Raw genomic sequence first — 18,131 nt, 5'->3', positions numbered from 1 at the left:
CAATCCAAGTAATTCTGTAAATTCGAATTACAAATCAAACCAGAATAATTCAAGGCAAAACTATTATAAGCAAAACCAACAATACAATAATTCAAATCATACCAATTCCCAAAATAACCAACAGCTTCGAGAAGAATTCCAACAAAATCTTAGTCAGGGCAGACAAGAAAGTCCCCTTATTTATAAGATTCAGAATCAACCTCAGCTCGGACAGAACAGGTGAATCAAATAGATCAACCGAATACTTCCAATCAAATCCCTATGTCCAACTAAAAATCAATAACATTCCTTTAAAAGCGTTATAGATACAGACTATTCAATAAATATTATCAACGAGAATTATTTCAATTTTCCAGAAACATCAGAAAATTTGAATGTTCAAACAATAAAAGGAATAATTGAGCTTAATAAGAGCGTATCTTTTGCACCAAGCAAACTTTGCCCTAACCATCAAAAATTTTATTGCCATAAGTTTTCATGAACATATGACATACTATTAGGTAGAAAATATCTCAAAGCATGTCAGGCCGTTATTAATTACGAAGAAAATAGTGTAACATTATCAAATCACAAAAATTTTATTTCAAATACACCAATAAAGAAGAATCAATACCTTATCCTGCCCCAGAGTTCGAATATGAAGCATTCGCACATGAAATAAATAACGGTATCGACGAAAGAAACGAATTTAGACTTGATCATTTAAATTTAGAAGAAATAAAAAAGTTAATAAAAATATTGCATGAATATAGCGATATCCAGTATAGGAAAGTTGAAAATTTGACCTCTACCCGTACGGTAAGTAAAGAACAAAGCACGGGAACCTAATTTACAAACACCCATACAAATACCCACAAATTTTTGATTACTGTCGATAACAAGTTCCCTATACCAGTAATAAATAAATTATTGGACAAACTTGGAAAATGTCAATATTTTACAACCATTGACTTCGCCAAGGTATTTCATCAAATTCCAATGAATCCTATATCAATTGTAACCAGAGGGCCGGGGCTAACTTCTACCGCGTCAAAGTTCGTATACCCTTGCAACTTTTTTGGTAACTATTTCCTTACCTATTAGCCATCAATGTGAAACAACGTTTTATCTAAAGAAAGAATGGCCTACAATCTTAGGAAATAACGAAGATATTGATTAAAATCACTGTTTTCCACCGATCGTTCCTATGGGAGCTATATGATATAGTCACCCGATTTTTATCAAATTCAGCACAGTCATTAACAGATATTTTAAATTAAGAAATGTTTAATTTGAAAGCAATTGCGTTAAAAGTAACAAAGTTATTTACCAAAATCACTGTTTTCGACCGATCGTTCCTATGGGAGCTATATGATATAGTCACCCGATCTTGATCAAATTGGGCACAGTCACTAACAGATATATTAAATTAGGAAATGTTTAATTCGAAAGCAATCGCGTTAAAAGTAACGAAGTTATTAACAAAAGTCACTGTTTTCGACCGATCGTTCCTATGGGAGCTACATGATATAGTCATCCGATCTTGATCAAATTTGGCACAGTAGTTTTTAGGCGAATAAACTCTCTAATAATAAGTTTCACGATAATAGCACAGAAAATAACAAAGTTATTGAGAAAAGTCACTGTTCGTGACTTTGTTGTTTGTATGGGAGCTATATGATATAGTGGTCCGATCCGGCTGAATCCGAGATATACAACCCCTGCAGTATATACAAGCCTACGTGCAAAATTTCAGCTCTGCAGCTCTTACGGTCAGAAGGAGTTTGCGTTGATCCGGACGGACGGACGGACCGACGGACTTAGCTATTTGAACTCGTCTCGTCGTGCTGATCAAGAATATACATATATACTTTGTATGGTCGGACCAAAATTAATATACCCTTTTTGCAAGGGTATAAAATCCGCGTTTTCCACTAAACATGGTTATTACGAGTTCACACGAATGCCATTTGCTGTAACAAATGCACCAGCAATATTCGAAAGATGTATGAACAATTTATTAGAAGATTAAATCTATAAACTACAATAAGATAAATGCGAGTTCTCAAAAAGGAAACAGAATTTTTAGGCCACATCATAACCACAAAAGCAATCAATTCTAAAATTTTTAATCTCGAAAACACCAAAAGAAATAAAATTATTCTTAGGCTTATGCGGATTTTTTAACGATCTTTAAATTTTTAAGCACATAAAAACTCTGTTTTCATTTGCATTGCTCGAATTCGGAAAACTTTAATATAAGTAAAACATCGAGAAAAATTGTGTTTCAGATTTGGAAAGACTCCACAGAACTTTAAAGAAAAAAGTAAGAATTATTCACGCCAAATCTAGTATAAAAGACAAAAAAAAACTAGATTTGAACTACCCTTTACACATATAATCATAAAACTAAACATCTAACGACAAACAGAGCACCAGCGGTTATCTTTATCTACGCAGCCACACCTCTTCATAATACATAAGCTAACAAAGCAAAACAAATTGATAAATTAAATGTGAATGGATCAGATTTTGAAATAAATACATAGTATAAACAAGCCCCCTTAGTTAGATCGAAAACGACAACACCCTTTATGAAAACAGGAGAAATTTCCCAAGTCGACGATGTACATACATTTTATTGAAACAAACCGAGGTAGACAAACAACACCCTACAAATCATAATTCAAAAAGAAAAAGAAAGCTCATCAAAGTAAATATACAAATTTAATTATTATTATTAATTAATATTAATTATTATTAATTTCAGAGATCCCAACATTACTATTTCTATTCTTTTCAATGGTACAATTGACGCATAATAAAAGCATTGAAATTAACCTCATAAAGTCACCTAATGGATATCTTGTATTCAAAACAGGAACAATGGATTTAGCCTCAGATTTCAAATATCATTATTTAACTGTAAACTTAGTAAAGCAGTAGATAAGATCATATGCCACATTCAGTATTTAGTCGAAAAATGAAATCGCGAAATGAACTGTATAAAAATAATAAAAAAAAAATCTTTTCGGCACCTTAAAATTATGAAAGTCTTAAATAACCTTACTATTAAACAAGATCCAGACAAATAATTAAATATATGTCGGAGCGTTTACAATGTTACTTGATTTACTCATGTCTTTTATAGTTTTCACTTTTGTCTTTTCACTTTCACAGCTTTACTTTTATCTAGAACTGTTTGACCAGTTCCCAGGGGGGTTTATTGACTCTCTAGCCCGAGGCCCCCTCTTTATATAAGACTTGAAACGAAGGCAGATCTCAACATTTGTTTCTAAATATGTTGCTAGAGCAAAGATGCTTGGCATCCTGCAAACTCAACATTCCTAGCAACATTCCAAGTGCCAATCTGTAGCCGCTGCAAAGGTAATGCCAGGGCTACAATTGATACAACTGTCAATTAATTGGAACTAACTAGTAGGCTTTCACCTGTTAGTCACTTAATCAACACTATCCGACATATTCTAATGTACAACTTAGAGCATTTTATAAAATACATAGAATTATGAATGCAGTTGACAAGACTAGGAATATTTAATCCAAAACATTTAAACCATCAAGAAATACTTAACATAATTACAAAGAAAAAGTTCCATTTCGCGTTTGTGGTTTTTGTTTAAATTACAATCTGTTCTAGGCCATTCCTTGAGTCTTTCGGCAACGTCCCACGCAATTCCTAACTACTTCATTTCTCGTTTGGCTTTTATTCGAATAACAAGGCGTGCCAGGTAATTCTTTGGGAGTATCGGCAATATTCCATTCCATATTTGAATTGGTTCAAGGTTCGAAAACGCAAATTATTTGAATTGTTTTACTATTTTTCCATTGTATACAATACTGCAAAAGGTTTTCTAAATTTGTATAAAAAAAAAGTCTGCACTCTGACGTGACGGTCGTGTTTTTCATAGCTTCTGATTTTTTATTAATATTTATTGTTTCTCTCAATTTATACGAGCCCCGACCACTATTAATTCGTACGGCAAGCTTTTTTACCCAAATGCAATGTTTAACTGACGATATTTTCAATACTGTAGAAGATAGTACATGCAAACCACTTTTTTCTGAAAGATCCTTTTATTCTCTATTATATAACATAAAATGTTTGTTGTACTTCAATAACAACAACAACAACAATAATTTCATTAAATGCTCTGCTGAACTGATAAAAAAAAATTGACCAGTATTAATTCGTACGGTGCTTGAAATAAGTATATACAATATGATTTTTTAAGAATTAATATTGGGTAACATCGCCTTTTGCCTTTACAACACATTTACAACGCTTTGGCATAGATTTTAATAAATTCTGGCATTGTTCGGTTGAGATAGAGTCGCACATCTCCTGTGATTTTGATTTAAGTCAGAGAGGGTTCTTTGCGGCTCATTTTTCAGATTTCTTTTCATTATTCCCCATATATTTTCGATTGGGCTTAGGTCCGGACTATTTGATGGCCAATCTAAAACCCCAATTTCCTTTTTCTGCAACCATGCTTTTGTTTTTTTGGCAGTATGAGATGATGCTCCATCCTGTTGAAAGGTGTATTCACCACAGTCACCCAGTTTTGGTATTGATGGCAGCAGACTTTCTTCTAATATGGTAATGTATTTTTCTGCGTTGACCATCCCATCAATAAAGTGCAATTGGCCTACGCCTTTGGCAGACATACAACCCCAGACCATTACGCTCGCTGGGAACTTAACTGTCCTTTTAAGGCAGTCTTTATGGTATGCTTCACTTTTGTTGCGAATGACTCTCCTTCGCGCATCACCGACACTCACATCAAATTTAGCTTCATCGCTAAATATGATGGAATTCCATTGCCTTTGAGTCCAACTCATCCGTTCCCGACACCATTGCAAACGCTTCTTCTTTTGGCGAAGCGTAAGCAATGGTTTTTCCTTGGCCTAAGAGTAATTTAAGATATTAAGTTTGTAGCATAGATAATCCCTATACATACTTTATAGAACTTGTATCCAATATTACGCAACTGCAGGCGAGTCCACTCACGCTTAACGCTTTTCCCGATTTTCTCACACCACTCTAATGCCAAATTTCTTAAATTTTGGCGACGATCAGCTTTCACAATTGTGGCTAGGGCTCTTTTATCACGATCTGATATTACTGATTTTCGGCCTCTATTTGCGACTTTATTGTCAATACTGCCATTTTTCATAAACATTTTTATTATTCCTTGAACGGACGATTTAGCCAGATTTAATTGTTTGGCTAATTCACCAAATGACTTCCCAGATTTATAAAAATCTACGGCTAAACTGCGAATTTCTTTGGAAATCGGCTTACCACGTACCATTTTTGGTAAACTTTGAATAATATGAAGCGGTAAAGCATTTCACACATTCCACATGGTATAACTGTTTCCAGATTATGACTAGGTAGTGATTATGTTACACTGTTTGTTTTTATTTTGATCTTCTTTCAATTCTAAGCTAAGCTAATGCACCGTACGAATTAATACTGGTCAATTTTTTTTTTAACAGTTCAGCAGAGCATTTAATGAAATTATTGTTGTTGTTATTGAAGTACAACAAACATTTTATGTTATATAATAGAGAATAAAAGGATCTTTCAGAAAAAAGTGGTTTGCATGTGCTATCTTCTATAGTATTGAAAATATCGTCAGTTAAACATTGCATTTGGGTAAAAAAGCTTGCCGTACGAATTAATAATGGTCGGGGCTCGTAATTGTGCATGACACCCTTGTGTTTTATTTAAATAATTTGTCAAATTAATTGTTTTTTTTTTTCGTGTTTAGTGTTTGGTGCATTTAATATTTTTTTGCTTCCCCCAATCATACCATCAGTGCTAGTTTTTTTGTTCTCTCTTCTTTGTGCTTAGCTTCTCTACCGCGTAATCAGTTTTTTAACGCCGCCTCTCAAAAGCTTGGCTTGTACCTGTTCTTGCACTAACAAGGCAACAGTCTACCTACTTACATGCATGTTGATCGTTTTGATGATCAGTATAAAGCAATATCCGCTGAGTTTATATTGGACATCGTTTTAACAAAATTTCCATATATCAGAGTTAAGGTAATCAAGGAACATCATCGCAGAATGGGAATAGCAACTATATGGTAAGTTTATTTATAAAAATAAATTTCCATTAAAAATGACGTGGAACTGAATTGCGGGACACATATCCGCATTTCTTAATAAATTTGTTAAATCATATACTTGCATTAACAAAGATGCAGCAAAAAAATCCATATATGTAGATATAATTGTAAAAAAATACAAATATATAGTAACCATAGTAAATAAGTACGAAGGAAAATTAGCATGGTTTTTAGATTAATATCCGGGAAGTCCCAACCAATGGGCGGACTTTGACCCCAGTCAATTCAAAGTGGTAGACGAATCTATACAACCAAGATATCGAAACACAGAAAAAAAAAACAAGCGAAATAATCGATATAAAAAGCCCGATAATTATAAAAACAGAAATGGCACAGCAGTAGCAGAAATTATCAGACTAGCTACATCTTCAATACCAGAGTTTGATGTCAAGCCACAAAATCTTTAAAGTTTTCTAGACTCTTTGACTCTATTAAAAAATTTAAAGGGCGCACTGAAAGGGCTTGCAAGGAGTTCAATCAAAAATGAAGGAAGTAAGTCGACTCGTCGACTTGGGTATACCATACACCAGGTGAAACAAATATTTCAAATTTCGAAAACCAAATGTAATTACATATGTCAAATTAATTGTTTTTACATGCTTCATACTAAGTGTTATCTCGCTCACTCTACAAACACACGAGCACTCTAGCGCCGCCACTAGCCAACGGCCAATTCTGGCCTTGTGGACCGCTTTGTAACATACATACGTTCATACGCATATTTTGCATGTTTCTAATCCGATTTCAATAAAATTTGGTAGTTTGGTAGAAATAGATAAGATTAATTAGTCCTTAAATGCGATAGTGAAAAACTACAGGAGGAAATCGGTTTTTTCTTAATTATGGAGGCGGAAGTGGGCGTGGCAAAATATGAAAATATATATACTCTACTAAATTTGGTGACTTTAGTTTTGTTAGTTTTTGATAAAATCAGTTTTGTTTAATTTGCGGTGGCGGAAGTGGGCGTGGCAAAAAGTTTGAGCAATTAATTTCTGCGCGCTAACTAAACAAGTATATAAACCAAATTTGATGTCTCTAGCTATTACACTTTTTAAGAAAAACAGTTTTATGTGATTCCTGGGGGCGTAAGGGGGCGTGGCAAAAAGTTTGAGCAATTAATTTCTGAGCGCTAACTAAACGAGTATATAAACCAAATTTGATGTCTCTGGCTGTTATACTTTTTAAGAAAAATAGTTTTATGTGATTTCTGGAGGCGTAAGGGGGCGTGGCCAAAATTCCAATTATACACACCAAATTTGGTGGCTCTAGCTCTTATAATCTCCGAGATGTGCGTGTTCATACGGACGGACAGACGGACATGGCTAGATCGACTCGGCTGTTCATCCTGATCAAGAATATATATACATTTTGGTGACTTTAATATACCATTTCACCCTATGGATGTATGGTATAATGAGCAGACAATGGCTGAAATCATTGCTTATTTATCAAAAGCAGTGGACGGAGAATCAGTAGAAGTAGTGATGGCAAAATTTATCATATGATACACAATAATTGATTATTTTGTTTCAATTTGCGATTGAATATAATCGATTAATGACATTTGACTAATCTATTCAATAATCGATTATTCGATCAAATAATCGCTTAGGTGAGTGAATTTCAGCGCGAATTTTACAAGCCAAGCTCATACAGCAAACTATTTCATTACGAATTAAAAGCGAAAGAAATGGCGCCGACGCAAGTAAAGTGTGGAAGAACTCAACAAAGTCAATAACAAAGAAGTGAAATGCAATTTGTGTGGGAAGCAATTAAAATACTGCCAAAATACAACAAATATGTTGCAGCATTTAAAACTGAAACACGTCAAGGTTAGTATTTCAGCTTATATTTTTAATAAACATAAATATTTTAATTTGATTATTTCTAGACACCGATCACACGTATTGAAGATACTGAAGATGAAGAGGAGGTGGTTGCGTCTACGTCAACAGCGCAAGATACAAAGCCTGTGCAAACCAAAAATCCAAACAACATTTGCAAATGTAAATAGCTTTGCATTAGGGGGGTCTAAGCACGACGAAATAACTAAGAAACTAAAAAGTTCCTGCACGCAACACCATTAAATCGGAAATAATTAAAATGTATGACGTAGAGGTTGTCAAGTTTAAAAAAATGGTGCGTCAAATGTCAGGATTGTCATTAACCACAGACATATGGACTGATAAAAATTTGACCAGCGTAATTGGAATTACTCTACATGGCTTATTTGAAAATAAGCAAATCAGTGCCACAGTTGGAGTTTTTAAATTACCAGAAGCCCACACCGCAGATCACATCTCTAACGTGTTCATGGCTTCGTTGGAGAGCTTTTCCATTGGAAAAGACCAAATTACGGCAGTGGTAACAGATAATGGTGCAAATATTGTTAAATCAATGCACGACAGCTTTGGAAGATCGCGCCACATCCCTTGCTTCGCGCACACTTTAAACTTAGTGTGTGTGAACGCACTGGAGTTTCCACAAGCAGCGGAGGTGATTGCCAAGTGCCGGAGTATTGTAGTTTGGTTCAAACGCAGTACAAAATCGAAGAATTTGCTAAAGCTACAACAATCTGCTGGAGTCCCAGAAGGAAAAGCATTAAAAGTAACTTTAGATGTCAAAACTAGATGGAACTCAGCATTTTAAATGCTGGAGCGTTTTTTAAAATAAATACACTACATTGGCCAAGTAGTATTAAACTTTGCGGAATCTCCAGAAATGATTTCAACCAAGGAAAAAAACGAAATAGTTGAAATGATTTCATTGCTTAAGCCAGTAGAGGCTATGACCACTTAAATAAGTAGTGAAAAATATGCTACATTGAGCCTGGTCATACCGATTGCTCATTGTGGACGCCAACAAATAATGAAGGTGATCTGCAATACAACCACTGGCAATAATCTGAAAACAAATTTACTGGCTCAATTTGATCGTCGTTTTGGAGCAATGGAACAGTCGTTTTTGTTGACTGCATCAACTTTGCCAGACCCCCGCTTCAAGAGAATCCATTTTCAATATGCTCTTGCCTTGGCTTCAGTATCAGTAGTTTTTGTTGGCTGCATCAACTTTGCTAGACCCCCGCTTCAAGAGAATCCATTTTCAATATGCTCTTGCCTTGGCTTCAGTAATGGAAAAATATACGGAGAGAAATGGCGACTATAGCCCATGCAAATGAAAGCCAAGACAGTGTTAGTGATGGCTCAGTTAGCAGTGAAGTGGAGTTCGACTTATGGGCCCACCATAAATCGTTGGCACATAAGCGCCGCAAAAAAGAAGCGGAGTATTCCGATATCCAAGACGAGCTGAGCTTTTTCCTCAACTCCTGTTTTGGAGCTGAAGCGCAACGTCATTGACGCCTGGGAGGAAATGAGATCGGTATACCCAAAATTGCATACAGTTGCACAGCGCTACTGTTTTCTGCTTGGTACATCTGTACCAGCTGAGCGCCTGTTTTCAAAAGCGGGAAATACGGCAACAAAAAAAACGGAACAGATTAACTACGGAACATCTAAATAAACTTCTGTTCTTAAATTCTGTTTTAAATAAATAAAAATTATAATGTTTTACTACTTACAAAACAGTTTTGAGTATATATGAATAACATTTTCTGTTTTCTTTACTATTTTAGCCATAAAATATATAAGAAAATGTAAAAATCATACAAAAATTAAAATTATGAAAATAATCGTTAAAATAATCGATTATTTTCATTTTTTGCCATTAATCGCGATTAGTAATCGCAAGGAAAAAAATAGTCATATGATACAATAATCGATTAATTTATTTTTTTTGCCATCCCTAAGTAGAAGTAATATCTACTAAGCTTTCTAATATGCAGCAAAATAAAACAGCTAACCAATACCTACAATATTAATACATTTATACATGTTCCAAACTCTTCCATCAATGCACATACAAAACCTTCCAAATATACATTCCATTACGTTTTCTTCTTCATTCCCATCCCTTGTACATGCATGCCGCTCCTTCCTTTCTATATAATCACTAAATATTAGGAACAAGAGAACGAACATTTAATGAATAATGGGCGATAGCAACAATTTTAAGTTGTTTACAGGTCGCCCATTTTTCATTGCTGTACCGGCGGTGTCAAAAGAATCGAAGAAGCAATATCTCGTTGTCCTTAGTAGCACGGATGCCGAGTACGTAGCACTTTATACAGCAGCCAATGCTCTTTGCAAAGAAGCGATATATTACAAAACTGATCAACGAGATAGGATTCGGGCCGATAGCGAAGCTGCTAATATATAGGGACAGCCAGAGCGCACAATGTCTTGCTAAAGATGCTAAATTTCATTCACGTTTTGAAATAAAATATAATTTTGTAAGGGAAATGTATAAAGATAATGTAATAGATATAAAATGCATTCCCACAGATAGTATGACCTCAGTATTTTAACGAAAAACTTATGTAACGTAAACATGTAAAGTTTACAGAAATGTTCGGATTAAAATAGGCAGTTTTTTCTAAGATAAACTTCGCTTTGAGAAGGAGTGTTTACATGTGTATGTAAAGACCGCAGTATGTTTATCTATTTCTTTTTATTCTCGAATGCTCCCATTTGTAAATTGTAACGGACATTCTTTCATTTCTGCTTTACATTCATTTTCTAGCAGCCTGCACTGCAGCGAATATTCCCATGCATGATTTCAATCTCTAATAAACCTCTACTCCATTCATGTAATTTTTATACGCTTTTTTAAAATTTTGGTCAGAAGTGTGCAACGCATAGAATGAAGGCGACCATATAAAGTATATATATTTTTAATCAGCATGACGAGACGAGTTCATATAGCCAAGTCCGTCCGTCCGTCTGCCCGTCCGTCTGGATCAACGCAAACTCCTCCTAGACTGTTAGAGCTACAGAATTGAAATTTTCATGTAGGCTTGCATGTCATTCAGGGGTTGTATCTCGGATTCAGCCGGATCGGACCACTATATCATATACATAGCTCCCATACAAAGCCAAAGTCACGAACAGTGACTTTTCTCAATAACTTCGTTATTTTCAAAGCTATTGTTGTGATATCTATAATTAATAAGCTTATTACACTTATAAACGACTTTGCCAAATTTGATTAAAATCGGGCGACTATATCATATAGCTCCAATAGGAACGATCGGTCAAAAACAGTGACTTGTCAATAACTTTGTTACTTTTAAGGCGATTTCTTTCAAATTAAACATTTGTCAGTTTTATATATCTCTATATCTTATAGCTCCCATAAAAACAATCGCGGGAAAACAGTGACTCCGATTATTAACTTCGTTTTTTTCCTATGTATGCCGTTTCGCAAACGTTTAAAACGTTTTTTCACTGTGAAGACTATAGGTAAGGAAAGAGTAACAAAAAACTTGCAGGGGTATACAAACTTTGACGCGGTCAAAGTTAGCCCCGGCCCTCTGTTTTTTTTTTTTTGTTATAAAAGTTCCAAACCAAAAAGAACAGTTATGTGTTGATGGAAAAATAAATAAATATTTCTATGAGTTTTATTTGTAAAATCCAAAATAAGAATTGAAATTGAGGGTTTTTCTAAAAATTATTATATCAATAATTTTTCCGAAAAATATTTTGGAAATAATTATTATTTTTGGTCCCTGGTTTTAGGTGTTTTAACTTGCCTAATATTTCTTGTCTGGTTGATGATAATCTCTCTTTCTTGATTCCTTTGTATCAACACATTTTTCTTGAAAGCATACTTGAATGTCCGCTATATCAGTTGAATACTTAACTTAATCTACTACAATACTCCTTGACCTTGTTTTGCCACTGTTATTTCAGTATCTCAAACACAGCCCCTTGTGAAGCCTGAAGATTCCTATCACCCTACCATTGAAGTTATTATATCTTACAATTCCGTTTCTAATTCATTTAATAACATCTCAGTATCTCGTCGTTGATGTTTCCGTAAAACTAATTTCAGTTTTCCTAATAATCATATTTCCTCTTTTAATTGTTGATTTCTATTTGAGTGATGTGATATGGACTGTGCTGTGTATTTTTTCTACTCTGCTGTTAATTGTCTAATTGATAAATCCGTTGCTTATGTGAATATCTCTACAGCCTCCAGTAGGCCCGGCTGGTCTAATTAACATATAGGCTATCTAATCTCCGTAATATTAGATCGAGATATTTTCAAAGGTTTAAAAAAACTGGGTCCCGACTTGACTGTATAAATTACTGTGTGCGATAGCGTAATCATGGAGCCCTAGAGAACTTCGGCAAAAGCCTGAACGTTCGAACTAAAAATGAGAACATAAAATGGGAGAGGGCCAAGTAGCTAGGAAAATAATTTAGTTTGAGATGGTGGATGGTGGGAGATTGAATCGGTATTTCACATCCACATTTTGTTTTTATTATTACTCCTAATGAGAGATATATGCCATTAACTTGTGCTATTCGTATAAAGAGAATATAACAAGTATATGTAAAAAAGCCAATTTAGTTGACATATACGGCAATAATTCGTTTTAATTGACAGTTTCTTTCACTGTAGCTTGCGACAGTAAAAACGCACATTTTTTAACTTTGAGCCAAAACTATTTGTGCCACCATGATTATTGTCTCTCATCAAAGTTGGTCTTGTTTCTTTTGCACTGTCGCTGAACAACTGTTTTTCACTCTTAATATTAAATATCATCACGTTATTTAAAGTTATATTCTTATTGTTATCAAAACATTAAAAAACGCTCATATTATTTTGTTGTTTCGCTGCTTAGTTTTTAATTTGTTCCTGTTTTTTGCACCTATCCGCGCTTTCAATTTACAATTCAATTTCGTTTGTTTTCCCTTTTGAACGCGCTAGTTACCAACCAAACACCCTGGTCACTAAATTTGAGAACGAAACCCAGGAAAGAAGTCGTGGCATCGACTCTTTCCTGTTCCCAGAAATCATCATACATACATAAAACATACATGCTGTGTCTTAAGTGCATTGGTAATTGGAACCACATATGTATATACATGTATGCAGATACACATGTGTATGTGTAAATTTTGTAATTCAATGGATATGTTTATGTGCTGCAAAGCTACAAGATCGATTTTACGAAATACACATTGTTTGTCGCTCATTCTGCTTCGAATTTTATAATTCTGCGGAATTGCCAAAACGCTACAAAACCACAATATTGCGTTTCGGTCGAAATCGATCTGCTAGCAGAACTACGCTGAACAGACGACGCTAAAAAGATAGCAATTTCTGGCAAAACTGATCAACTAGCTGAAAAAGAAAAAAAAAACACACAATATTTACCTCACGGTGTTTTCATATATACATGTACATGTTATACACATAGAAATTGGCCTACAGAATCAATTGCTGATAATTGGAGGTCAATCATAAGTTTAAAAAAATATTTTAATAAAAGTATGGGCTGAAATCATAAGTTAATAATCTCAAAAAAAAAAAAAAAAATAAAAAAAATAAAAAACTTTGTTTGAGCGGGGCTTCAGGTCAATCTTACTGATTTATTTGTAAGATTTTAAATTCTAGGCAGCACAAAAGGTGAGCAGGTTGTCTGTATAGCTATTTCAAGAACCACCAAGTTCTATCATCAGCAGACTTCGCTAAAGAATCCACAATTGTAATGGCCATACCATATCTTCAACGCTAAAAGTAGTTGAGAATTCAAACTACATGAAGCGAAAAAAGAACGGCAAAGCTTGCAACTGCAGGTTCCACCTTTTTTTGTGTGCATACCCATGGGCGCCAGCTGAATTAGTGTAAAGGGCTTCGCCTAAACCAACTAATCGGACGACGCTCTGGCGAAACTGATCAGATAGCTGAGCTGCGATGGGCAGACGAAGCAGCAAAAGCGGCAAATTCTAGTGAAATCAATCTTCTAAGCAGTGCTGCAATTGGCAAACGAAGTTTTCATAAGTATTAGCGTTTTATTGTAGGCTCATTTACAAAAGTGAGCTTGAGTTGCAAAGACGTTGATAAAATTAGAAGTTCAGTTTAAAGTTTCGTGACATCAAGTTTTAATAACAATATACTATTCATACATGCAAATGCTGCCATAACAGTGACATACAAATTTAGAATCACATTCACGTTGTTAAATAAAGTTACCCCAAATGTGAAGAAGACACCAAATATAACAAAGAATTTAGAATCGCTCTCACGTGCTGAATCAAGTTCACTTTAATATCAAGAGGATTAACGTAATAAAGGTTTGTTACAAAATATTTGAAAAGAACATATATGTATATAAATATGTATATATATATATAATATATATGTATATATGTGTGTTAATATATATACATATATTTATATATATATATGTGGGTATGTATGTATATGCATTTTTTTTTTTTTTTTTTATATTCATTTTTTATTTACAACCAATATTTCATTTACTTCATATATGTACATAGTTAGTTATTGGCGGTGTGACAAGCTACTGCGGGACTACCGCGAGGTATTGCTTCGCAGCGGCCGGTTTAAACTAAACCTTTTAAACTAAACCTCCCTTCTCGGCCTCTCTAGTCGCCGTTGTTCGAACATGACGGCTGCCGCAAACTCGTACACTGCCTCCCATGCGCGATCGTTTTCTAACATCAGAGGCACCAGGTTCTCAATTGTGATGCGCGTGCCGATCCTGGACTCCAACTCGAGTCTCCGTGCTTCATATCGAGGGCAGTGAAATACTATGTGCCTTGCGTCCTCGACGATGCCGGCTCCGCACCACGTGCATTCGTCGGATGCCTCGTGCCCGAAACGCTTTAGATAAGCTCTGAAGCAGCCATGGCCGCTCAGAATTTGCGTCAGGTAAAACGTAACTTGCCCGTGACTTCTGCCTATCCACTGTTGTAGGTCTGGGATAAGGCAGTAAGTCCAACGGCCCTTCGCAGATTCCGTCCATCGTTGCTGCCATGAGCCACATGTTCGCCTCGTATTTCTTGCCGTATACTGGCTAAGGGCGATCGCTCAACCACCGGTTGTGTGGAGTGTAGCGCTCTGTACATCGCGTCTGCTTCGTACACTAGATCGCTGATTGGAGACCGATTCCAGCCCTCGCCTGTAGCTTTTCACCCGTAGCGCACTAGCCCAAACAGGGGCAGCGTACAGGGAAATGGATTTTGTCACGCTAGTTAACAACAGCCTTCTCTCTTGTTTGGGTCCTCTTGTATTGAGCATTATCCTTGCCAGCGCGCGTGCAGAGCTCAGTGCCTTCTGGCACGTATATTCCAAGTGCTCACGGAAGCAGAGACGTGTATCCAGCATTACACCTAGGTATTTGATGGGCCTCTTAGATGTGATGGTTTTGCCACCAACTTCTATAGAGGCGGTCTCGACTTTCTTCCTGCTGCTAATTAAAACGGCTTCAGTCTTGTGGGCTGCCAATTCAAGTCCTGCAACAGACAGCCACCGGCCAATAGTTGCAATGGCGTTGTTGCATTTTTGTTCCGCTACTGCAAGCTCCTTTTCCGTTACCACCACCGCGATATCATCAACAAAGCCGACTATGCGTGTGCCCGGATCAAAATTTAGTCTGAGGACTCCGTCGTACATGGAGTTCCACAGGAGAGGGCCCAGGACTGAACCCTGTGGTACTCCAGCAGAGATGCTATATTCCTCCGAGCCGTCCACTGTCGAGTATCGGAGGCGCCTATTTGTGAAGTAGCTGTCCACTATATGCAGCAGATTACCCTGAACGCCGAAAGAAGCCAGACTGCCCATTATACGACTCCATTCAGCCGAGTTAAATGCGTTTCTGATGTCGAGCGTCACCACCATACAGTATTGTTTGGTTCCCCCTTTCCGTCTGTTACCAGATATGGCGTCTCTGGCTGTGTCCACAACTGTGCTTATCGCGTCTATCGTCGATCTTGCCTTTCTAAATCCGTATTGGTTAGGAGAAAGTCCACCTCCTTGCTCAATAGCCTTGTTGAGCCTACGCGCTTTGAGCGATTCCAATATTTTTCCTGCTGTGTCCAGAAGACAGATAGGCCTATACGATGAGGCTTCGCCGGGGGGCTTGCCGGGTTTTGGTAGGAGCACCAGGTTCTGCCTTTTCCATCTGGATGGAAAGGTTCCTTCTCTCAGGCATGCATTGTACATTTTTATGAACACATCAGGGTGCAGGTTAACTGCCAGCCTTAAAGCTCTGTTCGGGATGCCGTCGGGTCCAGGAGCTTTCTTATTATTTAATTTGTTGACGATTTCCAACAGTTCTGTTTTCGTGCACGCTGTTATTTCTATCTCACTGCTTCGAGTTGCCAGTGGTAGCTGGACCTGTTTTTGTGGGAAAAGTGAGCTGACGATTTGATTCAGGCTCGCTGCATCAGATGGTATTGATGTTTTCCCGACATCAACGCGTTTGACCACGGTCTGGTATGCCTTTCCCCAGGGATCGTGCTCGGCAGAATCGCAAAGACGCAGGAAGCATTCTCTTTTGCTATTTTTGATTGCATGCTTTAGTTCCAGCCGTTTGCTGTGGTATTCAAGCCTTAGAGATTCAAAACTTTCTGTACCTCTTGAACGCTGAAATAGTCGCCGCGCACGGAAACACGCTCGTCTGGCTGTCGCTATATTGTCGCACCACCAATGTACAGCCGCATAGGGGCGTTTAAAAAGTTTTCGTCGTGTCATGCTAGCGTTGCAGGCTGTCTCAATGCTATGCATAATACTGTTCGCCAGGTTTTCTGCACTGTTTTTAACTTTGAGCCAAAACTATTTGTGCCACCATGATTATTGTCTCTCATCAAAGTTGGTCTTGTTTCTTTTGCACTGTCGCTGAACAACTGTTTTTCACTCTTAATATTAAATATCATCACGTTATTTAAAGTTATATTCTTATTGTTATCAAAACATTAAAAAACGCTCATATTATTTTGTTGTTTCGCTGCTTAGTTTTTAATTTGTTCCTGTTTTTTGCACCTATCCGCGCTTTCAATTTACAATTCAATTTCGTTTGTTTTCCCTTTTGAACGCGCTAGTTACCAACCAAACACCCTGGTCACTAAATTTGAGAACGAAACCCAGGAAAGAAGTCGTGGCATCGACTCTTTCCTGTTCCCAGAAATCATCATACATACATAAAACATACATGCTGTGTCTTAAGTGCATTGGTAATTGGAACCACATATGTATATACATGTATGCAGATACACATGTGTATGTGTAAATTTTGTAATTCAATGGATATGTTTATGTGCTGCAAAGCTACAAGATCGATTTTACGAAATACACATTGTTTGTCGCTCATTCTGCTTCGAATTTTATAATTCTGCGGAATTGCCAAAACGCTACAAAACCACAATATTGCGTTTCGGTCGAAATCGATCTGCTAGCAGAACTACGCTGAACAGACGACGCTAAAAAGATAGCAATTTCTGGCAAAACTGATCAACTAGCTGAAAAAGAAAAAAAAAACACACAATATTTACCTCACGGTGTTTTCATATATACATGTACATGTTATACACATAGAAATTGGCCTACAGAATCAATTGCTGATAATTGGAGGTCAATCATAAGTTTAAAAAAATATTTTAATAAAAGTATGGGCTGAAATCATAAGTTAATAATCTCAAAAAAAAAAAAAAAAAAAATAAAAAAAAATAAAAAACTTTGTTTGAGCGGGGCTTCAGGTCAATCTTACTGATTTATTTGTAAGATTTTAAATTCTAGGCAGCACAAAAGGTGAGCAGGTTGTCTGTATAGCTATTTCAAGAACCACCAAGTTCTATCATCAGCAGACTTCGCTAAAGAATCCACAATTGTAATGGCCATACCATATCTTCAACGCTAAAAGTAGTTGAGAATTCAAACTACATGAAGCGAAAAAAGAACGGCAAAGCTTGCAACTGCAGGTTCCACCTTTTTTTGTGTGCATACCCATGGGCGCCAGCTGAATTAGTGTAAAGGGCTTCGCCTAAACCAACTAATCGGACGACGCTCTGGCGAAACTGATCAGATAGCTGAGCTGCGATGGGCAGACGAAGCAGCAAAAGCGGCAAA

At 36.4% G+C, this 18,131-nt stretch overlaps 2 long non-coding RNA genes across 2 annotated transcripts in view; one reads left to right on the top strand and one right to left on the bottom strand.

Annotated features, from left to right (window-relative positions):
- Positions 1-18,131, bottom strand: part of LOC137574986 (uncharacterized) — an 81,817-nt gene that overhangs the window by 51,684 nt on the left and 12,002 nt on the right. The gene's annotated exons all lie outside the window — the stretch shown is intronic.
- LOC137574985 (uncharacterized) lies at positions 7,610-9,653 on the top strand. Its single transcript, XR_011032103.1, has 3 exons — positions 7,610-7,746; positions 7,817-7,966; positions 8,026-9,653. It is a non-coding gene; the product is annotated as an uncharacterized lncRNA (long non-coding RNA).

The sequence above is a fragment of the Drosophila tropicalis genome, unplaced genomic scaffold, assembly GCF_018151085.1.
Source record: "Drosophila tropicalis isolate 14030-0801.00 unplaced genomic scaffold, ASM1815108v1 contig_527, whole genome shotgun sequence".
Taxonomy (NCBI): domain Eukaryota; kingdom Metazoa; phylum Arthropoda; class Insecta; order Diptera; family Drosophilidae; genus Drosophila; species Drosophila tropicalis.
Note: the sequence above shows the minus strand (reverse complement) of the source record. Positions and strands in the feature narration are given on the sequence as shown.